Genomic DNA, 22,086 nt, shown 5'->3' on the forward strand with positions numbered 1-22,086 from the left:
TTTCGGAAGATGTTGACTGGTTTGTTCCTTAACTTCATTACTATAGAACCGATAGTTCTTTCATTTTGTGTTTCCTGGGATGATGACTGGAATAGATGTTTCAACAACAGTAATGGCTTCCTGGAGATTTGTCTCATATGTCCGAATCCTTGAATGGCGAGTATGTAGTATGCCATTTATAAGCTCGTCCTGGTATATATTCCATTTGGCCATAATTCCATTCCACGTAGGTTGCACAAGTGGTGTAGGGGATCTTTCTATGTATAGTGTTGAGACAGTAGCATAATGGTCACGGGTGATTACCGGGTCTATTTCACACTTCGCCTGATATTTGAGTACAGTTGCGATTAACTGGAGAGAACCTCCTTGAATGTGTGTGTGTGTGTGGGGGGGGGGGAAGGTCTCCATGTTTGAGAAGTGCAATCTCGGGTACTTCTCGCAGAACTTAATGGCTCTCATCTGCATTGGCTGGCCCAGTCACGCCTACCTCCGGATTATAAGCATTAAAATTCCAGGTAATAATTATATCATTCATCGCAATAGCAAGCACTTCCTTTGCTAGTTTACATCTAGGGGCTTTTAGACATTATATACGAGGAGCTCAATATTAGCCATATTCAATGTTACTGCTAATACCTCTACTCATCTCCACACTAAACTGGGTATATTTTCTTGCTTGGTATGGTGTTACTTGCGGATCATTAACCTTTCGTCTCCCCTGTTCAAGAGGTATAATAATTGGTGATATCCAGTTAATCTGAATGATTTCGTGGCTGGGTAGACAGTTTCTGGCAACTCTATTAACCGGGATAAACAAGATAATTCCCTTCACCAATATATTCACCTTCACCTTTATTTAAATATTATATAGATTATTTCTACACTTATATGCAATAGTGTCACATTCACGCAGGACACAAATTCGTTTGCAGTGTTCACCAACTCCAGTGTTTCCACCGTCCAGTACCTTCTCCACGCGTACCGACAAACACTGGCGAAATCAACATTTACGTGGGCCAGTCTACCTACACAGAATGGCGAGGTGCCTACACCCCGCCTTCTCTCTCCAGCTACTCACTGATAGAGGACTTCGGCAACACGCTGACAGGGGTATCAAGCAACATATACAGGGGTAGCGAACTCTCTTGCAGAAGCCTCTAGCAGCTTGCTCGCTGCTAGAGGCTTCTGCCCCACCGGCGTCCGTCAATGTACCGGCAATGATTATATAGTGATTATTATTTTCTTTATTTCGACTGATTATATTGAAATAGTTATATCATAAGATGATTACTTAGTGGATTTAAAGATTATGAACAGTACTTGATAGTACCTTTTGTCCTTTATTAAGGTTCTAGAAAATACGTCATTGGAAGCTTTGGTTCCAGCAATATTTTTTGATTACCTGGAAGGATCTAGATTCTGGAGATCACATCTACAATACTACTCGGGCATTAAGCCCAATAGTGTACTTGACCAATGGTCATGCAGGATGCCGATGTAGATAAGGTAGATATGATCAATAGATAGATTATAGATCTTTGTCTTAATATCACTCAAGCTATCAAAGCTTTTCATGAGCCTACTTTGTTAATTTTTTTATAATGTATCTTAATATTTTATAAATATTGCTAGAAATTACCTACTTAATATTATCTACTTAATAATATTTATTAATTTAAATTTTATTATTTTAATTTAATATTATATTAATATTATATTATTAGATAATAATTTTAATTTAATATTATCTACTTAATATTACCTACTTAATATTATTATTATATTATTATACTTAATATATAAGATAAAGGACCTGCCCGAAACGCTCTGCATACTAGTGGCTTTACAAGAATGAACACATGCTATGTACTTATAAACCCAATGTAACTTTGTGAATAAATAAATAAATAAATAAAAATGCTTCTGATATATAGATATGATATGGAATAATACATTCTTTAGGTAATAATAATAATAATAATAATAATAATAATATTAACAGTGGAATTTTCCACAATATCCACATCTCCCTTGAAAAGGAGTTTGCATCGGCTGGTTTGGAGTTCTCCTCACCAGTGGACCACACGTTGCATAAATAAATAAATAAATAAATATAAATATGTTTATTCAGGTAAGGTACATACATACAAGTGATGATACATTAATGGATTGATATATAGATAGAGCTAGTACATACAATGCCTAAAGCCACTATTATGCAATGCGTTTCGGGCAAGAAAAACATTAATATCTAGAACTTAATACTAATTGAGCATAAAGAATAAAAAGTGTTTGAGAACAAATACAAATAAAGATAAAAAAAGGGGGAACATGACTGAAAAAGCAGCACAAATACAATAGGATGACAAACAGTGTTGTTTAATAAAAAATAACAGACATGGGTTGACAATAGAAGAGTGAGGTAGGTTACAGGGAATTTATTAGGTAGTGTTTAGTTTTTATCTTAAACTGGTTGAGAGAGGTACAGTCTTTAACATGGTTGGGAAGGTCATTCCACATTCTGGGTCCCTTGATTTGTAGAGCGTTTCTAGTTTGATTAAGGCGTACTCTAGGAATATCAAAACTGTATTTATTTCTGGCTCATGGGTTCTGTTACAACCTTCAATAAAGCTTTTGAGGTCAGGATTGGCATTACAGTTCAGCGTTTTATATATGTATAATACACAAGAGAGAATGTGCAGTGACTTAATATCTAACATATTCAGAGATTTGAGTAAGGGTACAGAGTGCTGTCTGGGGCCAGAGTTGGATATTGTTCTAATAGCAGCTTTGTGTTGGGTAATTAGAGGACGTAAATGATTTTGGGTAGTAGAACCCCAAGCACAAATACCATAGTTGAGGTATGGATAGATGAGGGAGTAATAGAGCGTCACCAGGGCAGGGCGAGGTATGTAATATCTGATCTTAGAAAGAATGCCAACAGTTTTTGAAACTTTTTTCGATATATTTAGAATGTGTCCCTGGAAATTCAGCTTGTGGTCGATGAGAACGCCAAGGAATTTGCCATCTAATTTGTTACAAATTTGGGTATTGTTTATTTTGAGATTTATTTGATTAGAGGATTTATTGCCAAACAGAATGTTAGTTGTGCAATGTTATGTTAGTTAGTTATGAATGCATGTTAGTTGTTTCTTAGCTAATGCAACATTTTGTAACATTATATCATAAGGTTCTCGTATATCCTCTTATTATACTCTGAAGTATGTTGTTCATTTCTTCCCACATTTTGAAATGAGTGTATTAATTCATTAGGTCCCCTGCCTCTCATTAGTCACTGAAGTTACATTTATCTCACAAATTCTATCCCCAATACTGTTTAAGTTCAATTCCATCCTTATTATCTCAAGCATAACAGTTCTTGACCATCATGAAATTATTCTCATGGATTCCTTTTTTACCTAATATAACTTGTTTAATCTTGACCAAAACCAGAAATGTCAGAAGCGAATTCAATAAGAGTAATCAAATGCATCAGGCACAGCACAAGGACTCACCCACCCCTTCCACAGAATGCTAAGGCTATCAACAGTTGCAACCTCTTAAGAGGTTGCTATTTAATTCCACCAAATCTCATTCATATACTTGTCTAACCTACACTTTAAACAATCAAAGGATCCTACTTTTATTATGTTTCTCGGTAACTGGTCCCACAAATCAGGAACCCTGTTACCGAACCAGTATTTACCCAGGTCTTTCCTAAATCTAAACTATTTCAATTTATACCCATTATCTCATGTACTAATAATCTAGTGTCCTATTTAAAAGCATCGTCGAAAGTGTCTCATGTTAATGATCAAATTCCTAGTGAATGGATGATCAAAAAGTCTGTATATTAAGCCTATTATAATGATTCCCTTTGACTTCAAGTAATATTTGTATTATCAGATGCACCATTTGTTTTAGGTTTTAGGTGACTCTTATTTATCAGGGCCTGAGGTTAGGATGTGATGGACTCAATTGTTTATACCAAGAATGATAACACACACAAACACAAATCCAGGTTGCAATTATTTTAACCATGTCGTGGTGCCGTCGACTAAGGCACGTCTGGGATCGTCTTGGACTTAGGTTCTTACCTTCATCACGAATTTGAACCGTGTAGATTTGATAACAATCGAACTTTGTGGATATGTTCAATGATCACACTTGTCTGAATGCCAGATAGATAGTTAACAAATGGCTGCTGCTTATGCGAGAGATAATCTTAATTATCCTGTTTGCTTTTCATCCAGACTAGTCCCTGAATCTTCGACTGGCATATATCTGATAAGCAATATATAAATTACTAACCACATTAGTAATAGCATAATTATGTGTCACCTCAAAAAAGACTTAAAGTCCTAGTTGGATACCAGTGTGTCTATTGTTACAAAACAAAAATTGTAAAAACATTAAAAGGCAAACGGTGTCGTGAAAATATTCACCAAAATATATTGTAGGTTAGAGTGAGGTGAAGGGAGGTATATAGATCTGTGGGGGCAATAAGTTTAATCATTTTACAGGCTGACGAAACCACACACCAGAAAGTGAAGGAACGACATTTCGGTGCGTTCTGGACCATTCTCAAGTCGATTGATTCACAATCGACTTGAGAATAGTCCAGGACGGACTGAAACATCGTAGTCCCTTCACTTTCTAGTGTGTGGTTTGGTCAATATATTTCAGCCACTTTATTTTGACTCCTCGTCTGCATTTTGTGGGATATTCATGCCCGTGCGACCTCTTGGGTAGCATAACACTTTCCTCCTCCATAGTGATGTTGTAGCTCTCCAGGAGACAGGGGATAGGAATGAAGGCTTATTGAAATTAAATGGTTATAAAGGGTTTCACCTCTTCGCCGCAAATAACATCAGAGCCACGTCGATTTATGTAAAGAACTCCATACCAGCAGAGTTAGTAGAACCGCCATCAAAAACGCAAGGTATAGAGAGTGTCTGTGTTAAATTATCATTAAGGGAAGGGGAATTTATTGTAGTTAATTTGTATGTATCCAGGAACTGCTTCGACGCTAACTATCTACCTGACTGCATTTATACTAATCCTTCACTGGTCATTGGGGACCTTAATGCTCGGCACACAAGCCTTGGGACAGTGGGTAGCATTAGTACTAATGGGGTCAAGTGGTTACAGTTTCTACAAGTTCATCCAGATACCTGTCTATTAGGAAACAATGAACCAACTCACATCAGGGGAGGACGGCTTGACTATGCCTGCATTTTAAACTCTCAGGGGATTATGGGGGAGGCTCGGGTTGTTCGGGAACTACTTAGTGACCACTTTGCCTTGAACGTTGAATTACCACTGGGGAAAAAACAAGTCCACTTTCAAAGGAAAAGGCTAAATATTAATAAAGATATGAAAAATTATTTTATTCAAAATATGGGAGATTGGTATCAACAATACACGCCACTCTGCGTTGATAGTTTTTACGAGGATACGGGCGAGAACATAGAGAAATTAGTACAGAGGGAAAATAACGGGGGCAGGGGAAGCAAGACGCATGGACCTAAGAAATTTAAATATTCCAATGATCAGCAAGTCAAGGGGTGGGAGAGAATGCTACGGAGTGCACATAAAAAATGGTTAAAAAATGGAATGAGGGATGAAGAGAAAAATACAATGTTGGAAGTGGCTAGGGAATGCAGTCAGGTGAGGAAGGAGGCGCGGGACAGATACTGGCAAGACTTTGCTCAGTCCATTGGTAATACTAAGAACCTTAAAGACATATGGAGAGCAGTAAATAAAGTCAGGGGTTGTAAGACCAAATTCATTGCTCACTCAGATCCAGGGAAGGTTGCTAATGAGTTAGTAGATAAATGGGCTAGTGCTGCTGATATGGAGTCCTTACCTGCAGACACGAGAGTCACCATTGAGTCATGGGAAAATATTAGAAATGGAGTAACTTTATGTGCCTTTAATACAAGATCTATAGCGTGCACTGAGACAACTCACGATGAGCTACTGGATGCTATAAAAAGTGGCAGCTCTACTGCTCCCGGGAAAGATGGAGTAACGTATGACATTCTTAATTATTTAGCCGGTATGAAACCTAGTCCCTTACTTGATTTGTTTAATATGAGTTATAGAGAGGGAAAGTTACCAAGAAAATGGAAAGAGGCTGTCATCATTCCTATCCCTAAGTCAAACGGAGGCTACAGACCTGTCTCCTTAATATCCTGCTTTTGTAAAATGATGGAAAGGATTTTGTTAAATAGGCTACTCTACCTTGTAGGCGATAACATGTCCAGTAATCTCTTTGGTTTTATCAAAGGCAAAAGTACTGCGAATTGTCTCTTAAAGTGTTTGTCTAATATGGATAACAATTGTGGAGTTTTTGTTGATCTACAAGGAGCATTTGATAAAGCCAATGGGGAAGTAATCTTATACGAATTAGCCAATCTGGGAATAACAGGGAGATTGCTACACTGGATAGGGGATTATCTACAAGGCAGAAAAGGTCAGGTGTATTATCAGGGATACATGTCTGAGGAACGGAGGTTTCAGTTAGGTACCCCACAAGGGGGAGTATTAAGTCCCACCTTATTCAATGTATTAATGAACAGATTAGCATCAGAGATGTATCCTCCAGGGGTCACGACGATCATATATGCTGATGACATTCTTATACAAGACACTTCCGGGAACAAAATTCAAACTGCTCTTAACATACTTGGTACAATCTGTCACAAGTTAGGCTTAGTTATAAATGCAGATAAAACCAAATATGAGTATAGGAAACGAAGAAATACAACACTTACTCTAAATGGTGTGGAACTGAGCCGTGTTCAGAAGTACAAGTATCTGGGCATGTATGTTGGATACACATGTGAGAGTAAAAATGCTGAAATAAATCATATCAGCACCTTATGTAAAGCCCGTCTGCATCCTCTAAAAGCACTGGCTTTTTCTGGTAAAGGTGTTGGGGTACCTATCTTACGGATGTTATACATAAGCACTGTTCGGTCCATGATAGACTACGCAGCACCCGTTTTGTCTTACACAGGCCAAGGCAGAATTCAAAAAATAGAGCTGATACAGAACGAGGCTATGAGGATTATTCTTGGATGTCAAAGAAATGCAATGATTGAAATAATGAGAATGGAATTAAATTTACAGAGTGTGTGTGATAAGAGTCCGTGACATTAACACTAGAGTAGCTATTCGTTTCATGCGGAGAAAAGGAGGGGATAAGCTGTTTGAGAGCGTTCAGACCTGCTTGAGTGACGTATACACTTCCAGGAAACTGAGGGAGACACGCTACACGAGGGGATTAGCTCATGACCTCAGGGAATACGATGTACTTGACTGCTGTAAACCCTCTCGACAGTGTAATATGTCTGCTCCCTGGAAAGTACAGAAAATAGACGTCGAAATTGTACCCCTCAAGGTGAAAAAGATTCATCATCAACCGGGACAATTACGGTGTTTGTATGGAAGCATGATATCTCGGTTACCAAGAGGCACCAGTTTACATGTATATTGCGACGGGTCGGTGGCGGAGGATGGCAGGGCAGGGTGTGGTGTCCTAATAAGGGAATATACGGAGTTTGGGACTGTGGACAGGATAATTGAACTCCGGCTTAGTAATTATATATCATCCACACAAGCTGAACTGCAGGCCATTCTGGCGTGTTTGGAGGAAGTACGTCATGACGACAAAAATGTTTTTGTATTTGTCGATAGCCGAGGAGCACTGGAGTCCTTAAACAGTCTAAACCCAGTCTTCATGTCTATAGTTGAGGATTGTAAGAGAAGAATAACTGAGATACAGCTGAAAGGTCATAGTGTGAAATTCATGTGGATTCCATCTCATGTTGGAATAGTGCTCAACGAGGTGGCGGATGACTTGGCCAAACGTGCCACATCAAAACCACAAGTTGACATTGAATGTGAATTCACAATGAGACAAATAAGAAGCAAAATCAGAAATATTCAGGCACAGGCAGGAGTGGAGAGGAGAGGGATAATGTATGAGAGAAGTCTAACCATGCAACACTACATGTATGTGAGTCAAAACACCCATTTCACTTATGGTAAAAGGAGAAATGCTTGGAGTGACTCTGTGTACATGCGGCTCAGGCTTGGGTACAAATATTACTTGGAATATGGGATAGGTGTTCATGATAATGACACAAAGTGTAAACTATGTGGTATGTTAAGGTCTCACACCCTTGCCCATTATGTTCTTGATTGTCCGTTGATTAATGTATATAGAAACACTGAGATAAGGACTGTTCCTGAGCAAATAGCCTGGATGTGTCACAAAGGAAAGGTTGATGATATTCTTGAGATATATAAGAATTTTGCACCAAGACTGTAATATTTTGTTGAATTATCTGCATTTCTCTTGCAAATTCTCTATACAGTATACCTAGGTCATAAAAGTATTTGTGTGTACGTCTGATACCATACTATTTGTGAAGGAGGAAATGTACATGTTTATCTTTCAGAATGTTTGGTAACAGGTTTATTGTTTGTGATGTGTGTATGTACTAACACGTTGTACTGAACGGGGTGAGAATAGCTTGAGCTACCTCATCCCTTTGTGTGTATTTTACCTCAATAAACTTATTTCAATTTCAATTTCAATTTCAATTTCCTCCTTCCGGCAAAGGAAAAAAACTAGCACTAGGCGTTTCGGGCAACACTGAAAAGTGTATACTCTTTTCACTGTCCTGAACTTAATTTTCGATGTACATATTTCAATTTTGTACCAATGTGTTCGCAATAGAATGTTCTAGAAGAACATATATATAAAATGTCACCAAAGCATGAGTTAAACCACCACCAAATAAAGAACTACCTCGATCACTAGCCGTGAGCTCCAAACAGCGACAAAATGTTTCTATTCTTTTCAGGGGTGTCAACTCCACACTTGTCCTACAGCGTTAATTTTGGTATATCTGAGATCGTAATAAAATTCTCTACACGAACATATGCATATAAATGTAGAATCATGATCGCGGCCCACCCGCAAGAGTGTGAGAAGTGGGCAAAGTGTTACTGGTTACCGCACATCGGCAAAACCAGTATTGAAAAGTTAATATTCTTTTCACTGTCCTGACCTAAAATTTTTATGTACGTATTTCATTTTTGTACCAATGTGTTCGCAAAAGAATGTTCTTGAAGAATATATGTATAAAATGTCACACAAGAATGCGTTAGACCGGCACCAAATAAAGAAACTTCGTCGCTTACACTTCTCGTGTCAACAATACAATAGTTTTACCACGAAGATACAAGACAATTCCATTCTCCTAAATAGGATATGTGGCTATTAGAGAAAACGTAGATTTCATGGCAAACATCTTCATTCTATCCCCAAGTCGATTTGATATGAATTGAATATTATAAAACTATTTGTTCGTCAGACATAAAAATATGTCTCGCGCTCACATTCAAGAGAAAAATAGTTGTCCCATTTTTGTGTCCGCGTGGGAGGAAAGTGAATTCAAACGAAGAGAGAGAGGAGAGAGAAAAGAGAGAGGAGAGAGAGAAAAGAAAGAGAGAGTGAGAGAGAGAGGAGAGAGAGAGAGAGAGAGAGAAGAGAGAAGAGAGAGATAAAGAAGGAAAGATAGGAGAGAGAAGAGAGATAAAGAGGTAAGAAAAAGAGAACAAGAGAGAGAGAGAGAGAGGAGAGAGAAGAGAGAAGGAAAGATACGAGAGAGAAGAGAGATAACGAGGAATGAAAAAGAGAACAAGAGAGAGAAAAGGAGAGAGAGAGAGATAGAAGGAAAGATAGGAGAGAAAAAGAGAGAAGAGAGATAAAGAGTGAGAAAAAGAGAGAAGAGAGATAAAGAGTGAGAAAAAGAGAGAAGAGAGATAAAGAGAAAAGAAAAAGAGAACAAGAGAGGAGAGAAAATGAGAAAGAGAGAGGGAGAGAGAGAGAAAAAAAAAAGGAGAGAGAGAGAGAAAAAAAAAGGAGAGAGAGAGAGAAAAAAAAAAGGAGAGAGAGAGAGAAAAAAAAGGAGAGAGAGAGAGAGAGGAGAATAAGAAAAAGAAGAGAGCAAAGAGAAGAATAAAAGGGAGATAATAGAAAGAGAGCAGAGAGATAGAGAAGAAAAGAGAGCAGAGAGAGAGAGAAGAAGAAGAAAGAGAGAGAAGATAGACAAAGGAGAGAGGGAGAGGGAGGAGGAGTGGGGAGGAGAGAGAGAAGAGAGGAGAGAGAGAGGAGAGAGAGAGAGAGAGAGAGAGAGAGAGAGAGAGAGAGAGAGAGAGAGAGAGAGAGAGAGAGAGAGAGAGAGAGAGAGAGAGAGAGAGAGAGAGAGAGAGAGAGAGAGAGAGAGGGGAGAATAAGAAAAAGAAGAGAGCAAAGAGAAGAATAAAAGGGAGATAATAGAAAGAGAGCAGAGAGATAGAGAAGAAAAGAGAGCAGAGAGAGAGAGAAGAAGAAAGAGAGAGAAGATAGACAAAGGAGAGAGGGAGAGGGAGGAGAAGTGGGGAGGAGAGAGAGAAGAGAGGAGAGAGAAAGAGAGAGGAGAGAGAGAGAGAGAGAAAGAGAGAGAGAGAGAGAGAGATGTTTCTCGGTAACTGGTCCCACAAATCAGGAACCCTGTTACCAAACCAGTATTTACCCAGTTCTTTCCTAAATCTAAACTATTCCAATTTATACCCATTATCTCATGTACTAATAATCTAGTGTCCTATTTAAAAGCATCGTGGAAAGTGTCTCATGTTAATGATCAAATTCCTAGTGAATGGATGATCAAAAAGTCTGTATATTAAGCCTATTATAATGATTCCCTTTGACTTCTAGTAATATTTGTATTATCAGATGCACCATTTGTTTTAGGTTTTAGGTGACTCTTATTTATCAGGGCCTGAGGTTAGGATGTGTCATGTTCACAGAAAATGGTACCATCCGTTTTCTATGTGCGGCGGCTGAGACGCCAGAGAAAGAAGGTAAACAAAAGAGCGTACAGGACGCCCGCCAAGCTTGGTAGCTACTAGTCATGTAATCATATTAAGTATTAAAGTCAGTAACCAAGTCATGACCTTACATCAACCCTACAACCAAGACTTCCTCAGTAACACACAAACACCACATTGGCGACGAGGATGAACTGTGAACGCAGGTATTTGTTCAGTTTCAAACACAAGGGAGAAGCATGCTGCCTGGAGGAGGAAGAGAAGCTGTGAGCGCCATACCCGATGCTGTATGCTAACCGATGCTGTGTGCTAACCAATGCTGTGTGCTAAACGATGCTGTGTGCTAACCGATGCTGTGTGCTACCCAAGCTGTGTGCTACCCAAGCTGTGTGCTACCCAAGCTGTGCTGAAGAAACTGTACTGAAGAATCTGCCGACGTTGTGTACGAAACGACGCTTTGATGTGTACAAAACCTGATGTTTTGGTTACGAAACGACGCTTCGTGCTACAAAATTCATCACACTCAACTGACTGCTGTACCGACTGCTGTACCAACTGCTGCACCAACTGCTGCACCAACTGCTGTACCAACTGCTGCTGTACCAACTGCTGCTGTACCAACTGCTGTGCCAACTGCTGTGCTGCTGCTGTGAGTAAGAGCAACACATGTACACAAGGGCTAGGTAAGAAGTCAGTTGCTGCTATATTGTGCACTGTTGTGAACTTTTGCATTAAAATGCTTGTGTGCTTTGCAAAATTAAAGTAATTACAGTGAATTCTTGACTAACATATACAGTGCAGTAAGTGTTTAATATTCTGAGGAACATTTAAGTGATAAGTTACATTTATTCAGTAAAAATGGCAAATATACCTCAGTTTCCTGCATTTGATCCTGACTGTGACCAGACAAACCTGTCACAGAGGTGGGTCAAATGGCTTAAAAAGTTTGAAAATTTGTTGATAGTTTCTGACATCAAAAGTGCTGAAAGAAAGCGTGCCTTTCTACTTCATTATGCAGGTGATAGAGTTTGTGACATCTTTGACACACTGAAAGACACTGGTGGTGCCAAAGATTATGACACTGCCAAAGCCAAACTAACAGAGCATTTCAAACCAAGGCAAAATACTGCTATGGAAATTATGCATTTCAGGAGAGCAAAACAACTCTCTAATGAAACTGTGGATCAATACCACACACGTCTGCAGGGTTTAGCAGCCCATTGTGAGTTTGCTGATGTTGACAAAGAAATCAAACAGCAAATAATTGAATCGTGCACATCTACACGTCTTCGTCGAAGAGCTCTAGAACTTGTTGATGATGACAGTTCTCTTTCCAAGATACTGGATATGGCTCGTCGAATGGAAGATGCTGCACGTGATGCTCGTGTCATGGAGTGCAGTGCCAATAACGGTTCTGCCACTGTTACTAACAGTGATGAGGTACGTAAGGTTCAGGGAGGACACCGTGATCAAAGAAGATATCATGGCAAACCTAACAGTAAATTGAGCCGAGAACCACATCACAACTGGAGTCAAGGAACAAGACTCAAACAGTCACGACGACCCACATCAGAGGGTGTCAACAATAAATGTTACAATTGTGGAGGAGACTACCCACACCAAGATAATGTTTGTCCTGCTCAAGGTAAGAAGTGCTATGAGTGTAGAAAACTAGGTCATTTTGGTGCTATGTGTCGTTCTGCACTAAAGAAACCACAGTCAATGAATAAAAGCACTGTACGAGGATCAGGTCATAGGGGTCGAGGTGGTAAACACAATATTGCACCTCATATCCAGAATGTTAATAATATACAAGACAACATTTCATTACAACCAGTCTCAGATGACAGTGAATGTGATTATACTTATGGAGTACAAGCAATCGCAGAATGGAATGATCTTCCAAACAACCCAGAGACTATAGTATATATTGCTGGTATTTGTCTCAAAGTTCTTATTGACACTGGATCAAACATTGACACCATGGCTGAGTGCCACTATGAAAAATTTAGAAAACAGTTCCCAAAGCTAGAAAAATACAATGGTAAAGCCACTGCCTATGCTTCGAAGTTAGCCTTGCCAGTGATTGGAACTTTCACTGCAGAGATTAAGTCAAAGAATGCAATGCTCATTACTACATTCCATGTTGTTAGGAATGCAAAGGAGTCTTTACTCAGTTACAAGACTTCAACCAAATTGGGGCTACTTCAGCTTTCTAATGCTGTAGCAGTGGAATCTGCAAACAATGTTGATGGTATTGTTGCTGAATTTTCTGATCGATTTAAATCCATAGGTTGTTATACTGATAGCAAAGTACATCTGCATATCAACCCAGATGTAATTCCAGTTGCCCAACCACATCGCCGACAACCATTCCATACTCGCAAGAAAGTCGATGCTGAACTGGATAGGCTGATAGAACTAGATATCATTGAACCAGTAACAGGCCCAACACCATGGGTAAGCCCAATTGTCACTCCACCAAAGCCGAAGAATCCAGATGAGATACGCATTTGTGTGGACATGCGTGTTCCCAACAAGGCAATAATGCGTGAACGCCATCCTACACCCACTGTAGATGATATGATCTACCGCTTGAATGGTGCAACTGTATTCAGCAAGTTAGATTTAAACAAGGGCTATCATCAGCTTGAACTTGATGATGAGAGTCGCTTCATCACAACGTTTACGACACATCGAGGTCTGTATAGGTACAAGCGCCTGAGTTTTGGTATCAACAGTGCTGCCGAGGTATTCCAGCACATCATCAGCCAGGTATTGCAAGACATACCTAATGCTGACAACATGTCTGATGACATCATTGTTTATGGCCGTACCCAAGCTGAACACGACAAAGCTCTTCGTGCAACATTGCAACGCTTACGAGAAAAGAATTTGACGCTAAGCCGAGCAAAGTGTGAGTTCAATCAACATAAAATTGAATTCTTTGGACATGTACTTAGTGACAAAGGTCTGTCTCCAGATCCTAAGAAAGTTGCAGATATCAAGAATGCTGCACCTCCTTCAACGTCCACTGAAGTACATAGTTTTCTGGGAATGGCAAACTACTGTTCTCGCTTCATTCCAGATTTTGCTACCATTACGAAGCCTCTACGTGAGCTCCTGAAGAAAAATGCATCATGGTACTGGAGCGATATCGAGCAAAATGCATTTGATGCTGTGAAAGATGCACTAGTAGAGAATGCGACTGCTGCATACTTTGATCCATCAATGGACACTGAGTTAACGGTGGATGCTAGTCCTGTTGGATTAGGTGCTGTTTTAGCCCAACACAAACCTGGTCAACCAGATTCCAGAGTAGTAATTGCCTACGCCAGCCGTTCTCTCACAGATGTTGAGCAACGATACAGTCAGACAGAGAAGGAAGCTCTTGCTCTTGTATGGGGCTGTGAACACTTCAATGTGTATCTGCTTGGTGCACCCTTCACCACGATAGTCACTGACCACAAACCGTTGGAGACCATCTTCAATAATCCAAAGTCCAAACCACCAGCTCGCATTGAGAGATGGGCTCTTCGTCTGCAACCATACAACTTTCCGGTGAAATACAAGCCGGGTGCAGGCAATCCCGCTGATTACATCAGTCGACATCCTGCAAACAGTTTCACCATCACCAAGCATCAGCAAGTTGCCGAGGAATATGTACACTCTGTAACCTGTGATGCAGTCCCTAAGGCTCTTACTCTTGATGAAATCCGTACTGCAACCCTAGAGGACCCAACTCTGCAAGCAACAGTGGATGCATTGACTAAGAAAAAGTTTCCACGCATCCCACCCTCAGGAGTTGACCAAGATGCATTCAAAGCACTTGAACGCATCCAGACAGAATTAAGTGTTACGCAACAACGCGACACTGTGCTGCGAGGTACTCGTATCGTGATTCCAGCTGTTCTCCAGCAACGTGCTCTGAAGCTTGCACATCAAGGACACCAAGGTCTTGTTAGGACCAAACAGCTGCTACGAGAAAAGGTGTGGTTTCCTGGCATTGATCGTCAAGCAAAGGATATGCATGATGCCTGTGTCCCTTGCCAAGCTGCAGTGGATACTTCAAGACCAACACCTCTACAACCTTCACCACTACCTGCTGCACCATGGACGGAAGTATCAATGGACATCTGCGGACCACTACCAACTGGAGAGTACTTGATGGTAGTCATTGATGATCACTCACGTTATCCAGAAGTAGAAATCATCAATTCCACATCTGCAAAGGCCGTCATCCCGAAACTTGACAAGATCTTTTCAAACTTTGGCATTCCTGAAGTTGTCAAGACGGACAATGGACCGCCATTCAATGGACAAGACTTTGTCAACTTTGCTGAGCATATTGGATTCAAACACCGCCGTGTGATGCCACTACATCCTCAAGCAAATGGAGAAGTTGAGAGATTCATGCAACCTCTCATGAAAGCGGTACGCTGTGCTCATGCCGAAGGACGATCCTGGAAACAAGCTATGTATGCTTTTCTCAGGAACTACCGTGCAACACCGCATGGAACACTGGGCAAGTCACCTGGTGAACTTTTATTTGGACGTCCTATGAGAATCGCACTACCCGTCATGCCAGCCGAGGTAACGGATAAACGTCTCGCTCAGAAGGATGCACTAGCCAAGGGCAAAATGAAAGTTGCTCATGATCAACGTGCAAAGGAACAGTTCATAAAGGTTGGTGACACTGTTCTTGTTAAAAAGAAAAAAGAGGGAAAGTTAGATATGCCGTATGATACAAAACCATATAAAGTGATTAGTGTAAAAGGAACTATGGTAACAGCTAGTAATAGAGATCATAGTATAACACGTAATATGGCTTATTTCAAAGTGATTCCAACTAGTGTAGAAAATGATGAAGTGCAAAGTCGTGCAAAAGAAAAAGAAAAAAATAGTTATAACCCGACAAACAATTCATCAAGGGATGTTATTGCATTTAAGGACTCTCGTCCTAAACGTCATGTTAAACGCCCTACACGATTTGATGATTAATTGTGTTCCTATGTAATGAAAAGTATTTACTTATTGTGCTAAACTAAATTTAATATTGTTTGAATAATGCAGATATCTCATTCAATATTTTGTAACTTTGTAGTACAGTTTCTTTCATGTTTGTTTAACATTGCATATGTATTTTTAACATTAAAATCCTTTGTGGAAAAGATTAAGTTGTTTAAATTCTTTGTGTGCTTAATTAATGTTAAATGTATGCAGTATCTCTTGATATGTTAATAACTTACTTTGTGTCAATAACTTTGCTTTGTGCTACACGCATGGTAGACATCCTGTATTCATTCTTTTTAAAGAAAAGGAGGGATGTCATGTTCACAGAAAATGGTACCATCCGTTTTCTATGTGCGGCGGCTGAGACGCCAGAGAAAGAAGGTAAACAAAAGAGCGTACAGGACGCCCGCCAAGCTTGGTAGCTACTAGTCATGTAATCATATTAAGTATTAAAGTCAGTAACCAAGTCATGACTTTACATCAACCCTACAACCAAGAATTCCTCAGTAACACACAAACACCACAGGATGTGATGGACTCAATTGTTTATACCAAGAATGATAACACACAAATCCAGGTTGCAATTATTTTAACCATGTCGTGGTGCCGTCGACTAAGGCATGTCTGGGATCGTCTTGGACTTAGGTTCGAACCTTCATCACGAATTTGAACCGTGTAGATTTGATAACAATCGAACTTTGTGGATATGTTCAATGATCACACTTGTCTGAATGCCAGATAGATATTTAACAAATGGCTGCTGCTTATGCGAGAGATAATCTTAATTATCCTGTTTGCTTTTCATCCAGACTAGTCCCTGAATCTTCGACTGGCATATATCTGATAAGCAATATATAAATTACTAACCACATTAGTAATAGCATAATTAAGTGTCACCCCAAAAAAGACTTAAAGTCCTAGTTGGATACCAGTGTGTCTATTGTTACAAAACAAAAATTGTAAAAACATTAAAAGGCAAACGGTGTCGTGAAAATATTCACCAAAATATATTGTAGGTTAGAGTGAGGTGAAGGGAGGTATATAGATCTGTGGGGGCAATAAGTTTAATCATTTTACAGGCTGACCAAACCACACACCAGAAAGTGAAGAAACGACATTTCGGTGCGTTCTGGACCATTCTCAATTCGATTGATTCACAATCGACTTGAGAATGGTCCAGGACGGACTGAAACATCGTAGTCCCTTCACTTTCTAGTGTGTGGTTTGGTCAATATATTTCAGCCACTTTATTTTGACTCCTCGTCTGCATTTTACGGGATATTCATGCCCGTGCCACCTCTTGGGTAGCAAAACACTTTCCTCCTCCCGTCAAAGGAAAAAAAACTAGCACTAGGCGTTTCGGGCAATCCAGCAGCAACACTGAAAAGTTTATACTCTTTTCACTGTCTTGACCTTAATTTTCGATGTACATATTTCATTTTTGTACCAATGTGTTCGCAATAGAATGTTCTAGAAGAACATATATATAAAATGTCACCAAAGCATGAGTTAAACCACCACCAAATAAAGAACTACCTCGATCACTAGCCGTGAGCTCTAAACAGCGACCAAATGTTTCTATTCTTTTCAGGGGTGTCAACTCCACATTTGTCCTATAGCGTTAATTTTGGTATATCTGAGATCGTAATAAAATTCTCTACACGAACAAATGCATATAAATGTAGAATCATGATCGCGGCCAACCCGCAAGAGTGTGAGAAGTGGGCAAAGTGTTACCGGTTACCGCACATCGGCGAAACCAGTATTGAAAAGTGAATATTCTTTTCACTGTCCTGACCTAAAATCTTTATGTACATATTTCATTTTTGTACCAATGTGTTCGCAATAGAATGTTCTTGAAGAATATATGTATAAAATGTCACACAAGAATGCGTTAGACCGGCACCAAATAAAGAAACTTTGTCGCTAACACTTGTCGTGTCAACAATACAATAGTTTTACCACGAAGATACAAGACAATTCCATTCTCCTAAATAGGATATGTGGCTATTAGAGAAAACATAAATTTCATGGCAAACATCGTCATACTATTCCCAAGTCGATCTGATATGAATTGAATATTATAAAACTATTTGTTCGTCAGACATAAAAATATGTCGCGCGCTCACATTCAAGAGAAAAATAGTTGTCCCATTTTTGTGTCCGCGTGGGAGGAAAGTGAATTCAAACGAAGAGAGAGAGGAGAGAGAAAAGAGAGAGGAGAGAGAAAAGAAAGAGAGAGAGAGTGAGAGAGAGAGGAGAGAGAGAGAAGAGAGAGAAGAAGAGAGAAGAGAGAGAGAAAGAAGGAAAGATAGGAGAGAGGAGAGAGATAAAGAGGTAAGAAAAAGAGAACAAGAGAGAGAGAGAGAGAAGAGAGAAGGAGAGAGAGAGAGAGAGAGAGAGAAGGAAAGATAGGAGAGAAAAACAGAGAAGAGAGATAAAGAGGAAAGAAAAAGAGAACAAGAGAGGAGAGAAAATGAGAAAGAGAGAGGGAGAGAGAGAGAGAGAAGGAGAATAAGAAAAAGAAGAGAGCAAAGAGAAGAATAAAAGGGAGATAATAGAGAGAGAGAAAGAGGGCAGAGAGATAGAGAAGAAAAGAGAGCAGAGAGAGAGAGAAGAAGAAGAAAGAGAGAGAAGACAGACAAAGGAGAGAGGGAGAGGGAGGAGTAGTGGGGAGGAGGGAGGAGAGAGAGAAGAGAGTAGAGAGAAAGAGAGAGGAGAGAGAGAGAGAGGAGGGAGAAAGAAAAGAGAGATAGAGAGAGAGAGAGAGAGAGAGAGAGAGAAAGAAGAGAGAGAGAGAGAGAAAAAGAGGTGAGAGGGAGAAGAGAGAGAAAAGAAGAAGAGAAGAATTGAGAGAGAGAAGAAGAGACAGATAGGTAATGTAAGAGAGAGAGAAGAGGAAGAGAGAGAGGCAGCGGGCGGACAGTGGCGGCGGTGTCGGACAGTGGCGGCAGGTGGACAGTGGCGGCGGCCTGCTGGTGGCGGGCGGTAGTGGATGGTGGCAGTCGGTGGCGGCTGTGGTGGGTGGTGGCGGGCGGTGGCGGCTGTGGTGGGTGGTGGCGGGCGGTGGAGGCTGTGGTGGGTGGTGGTGGGCGGTAGTGGCTGTTGCGGGCGGCGGTGGCGGCTGTGGTGGGTGGTGGCGGCTGTGATGGGTGGTGGCGGCTGTGGTGGGTGGTGGCGGCTGTGGTGGGTGGTGGCGGCGGTGACGGCTGTGGTGGGTGGTGGCGGGCGGTGGCGGCTGTGGTGGGTGGTGGCGTTCGGTGGAGGCTATTGCGGGCGTTGGTGGTTCGTGGTGGGCGATGGCGGCTGATGGCGGGAGGTGGTGGCTGGTGGCGGGCTATGGTGGCTGGTGGCGGGCGGTGGTGGCTGTGGCGGGTGGTGGTGACTGGTGGCAGGCGGTGGCGGATGGTGGCGGGCGGAGGTGGCTGTTGGCTTGTGGCAGCGGCTGGTGGTGGCTTGTGGCGGGTGGTGGTAGCTGTGGCGGCTGGTGGCAGGCGGTGGTGGCTCGTGGTGGGCGATGGCAGTAATACACCACAAGGGCCGTGCTACACTACTGGGGCAGTGCTACACCACTGGGGCAGTGCTACAGGACTGGGGCAGCGCTTATTATTATTATTAACATCTTTATTGACAAAATTAATTACAATTTTGCCTAATCTGAGGATTTTGATAGTCTTATTAAATTGAGGTTAATGCTAGTATTCACTGTCACGCAGGACAGAGGGTCATACATAAGACAATAGGTCTAAACTGTAGGCTGAAGCACATATATATCACGGTTACAATCAATGTTTTAATGTGTGGATATGTGAAAACAACTTTCTATTGTGCACTGCCACACAAGGGCAGGGATGGGTTCATAAGTGATGCAGCTTAGAATATAAATAGAAATTGTTCTTCATTCTTTAAAATGGACAAGCAAATTATGGGTAAATTGTTAGGATGTCGTCCAGAACACCTGAGTCAATAAAATAGTTACACAGTTGGTGGTACAATAGGCCAGGAGGTCTAAAGTCCTTTACGGTTTCACATTCATCAATATAGTGTTGTAGTGAATGCATTAAAGGTTTATCACAGAGTTTACAATCTGAATATTCTGGTAGTGGCTCAGCCTCACTAACCTGCAAGATGTGTCTATAGCCAAGGCGAATTCGCGCAATTACTACATCACATTGCCTGGTCCGGTTACTGTGCTGACCATACAAATACCTATTATTACAGAACTTAGTTCTTCTAAATCTGAATTAATTTCCTTAATTTGTATGTTTCTAATAACTGCATTAGATAGTCCAAAGTCATAATCAATGTTTTCTTTCCTGCAAGCCTCATTGGTCAATTGATCTACAAAGTCATGTTTTTCAACTCCAACATGGGATGGGATCCACACAAATTTTATACAAGAATTATTATCATTGGCAAAAATTACATTCCATTTAATATTACAAGCTACTTCCGACATACATTGTGATGGGTTATTTAAGGACTGCAGAGCACTTTTAGAGTCACAGAAAATAACTCCACCACCATTGAGCTTAAGGTATTCAGTGGCTAGATAAATACCCAATAGCTCGGTCTGTGTCGTGCTTGCCCAGTTGTTCAATCTCTGTGTACTAGTCATGATCATTTCATTCCCTTTATACACTGCACATGCACAACCTGTTCTACCAGTGCCTAACTGCACAGAGCCATCAGTAAAGGCATAGGATTCAGTCGGTTTGAGAATTTGAAGATGACTGTCAATAGCTTCTAATGTTATACATCTCAAAATGTCAGTGTTATACATTTGTTTTACACTGATGGGAGTATAATGCAGAGAGACCTCCACATCTTTCCAAGGGGGAATATAGTGAACAGTTTTATCAGGGTTAAGAGATACATTCAGTTTCTGAAGATTATAGGCACAACAACTGAGCCACACACTGTAGGGAGCTTTTTGCGGCGGATTGAGGGAACAGTCAGAATTGTTTAGAATGGATCTCAATTTAATTTGAATAGAGCTGGGGGGACCATTATTTTTCAAAGTTTTGGCGCAAAACATAGTACTAAGTAGAACTATTCTTTCGTAAATGGAAGGTATGTTTAGTTCCTTTCTCATGTTAACAATTCTGACAGTTCTAGGACAACCCAGGATGATGCGCATGGCATCATTCTGTACTACATCTAGGCCTTGTAATTGTTTAGGAGAAAAATTAAGAAGATGCAAGGCATAATAATCAACAACAGATCGTATAAAGGCAATATAAAAACTACGAGCATATTTTATGTTAATGCCAAATCCTTTGCCAACAAGAGTTCTGAGAGGTTTAAGACGCTCAACAAGTTTTTTACGCAGGTTGCTGATGAGATTTGTATCATTAACCTCGACTCCAAGATATTTATAAGACTCACAAGTCTCCACGGGCACTCCATTAATAGTATAGTTAGCATGAAGAGAATGGCGAATAAGAACCCTTGTTTTATCAACAGAGATTATGAGGCCACATTCTACTACTTTCTTGGAGAATGCATCAAGTAACATTTGTAGCCTTGGTTTACTTTGTGCCATAATACAAATATCATCAGCATAACATATAACTGTTTCCGTAGGTTGTACAGGTATGTCATGGATAAGTTTGTGCATAAGTATATTGAAGAGCATAGGGCTTAGGACACCACCTTGAGGTGTGCCTAGTTCGAATGCATCTGTTCTTGTACTTTTAACTCCTTTAAATAGGACACTAGCACGCCTGTTGGATAGGTAGCTCTTTATCCAACTCAGAAGATTACCTTTGATTCCAAATTCAGCAAGTTGCTCTAATATTATTTCGCCATTCGCTACATCGAAAGCTGACTTTAGGTCAATAAAGGCTGCCTGTGTCCCATCCTGGGAGTTTACAAAATATTCAGCAAAGCATGTTTGTGTGCTACACTTGGGCATGAACCCATATAGGTTTGGGGCCAGTTTTTCTTTGACCTGAAACATGACACGATTGAGAACAATTCTCTCCAAGACTTTACACATGCAAGATGTAAGGGAAATGGGTCTGAATTTTTGAGAGTTAGGTTTAGGAATTGGTATTATGAGACTTTGTGTCCAATTCTTTGGCAAGATACCTTGTGAGAGACTCATTTGATAGAGGTCAAGCAGAGGGTGGCTAGGGACATCATTCAGTAAGCTCAAGATGTTATAAGTTATACCATCCT

This window comes from Procambarus clarkii, chromosome 47, assembly GCF_040958095.1.
Source record: "Procambarus clarkii isolate CNS0578487 chromosome 47, FALCON_Pclarkii_2.0, whole genome shotgun sequence".
Lineage (NCBI taxonomy): Eukaryota > Metazoa > Arthropoda > Malacostraca > Decapoda > Cambaridae > Procambarus > Procambarus clarkii.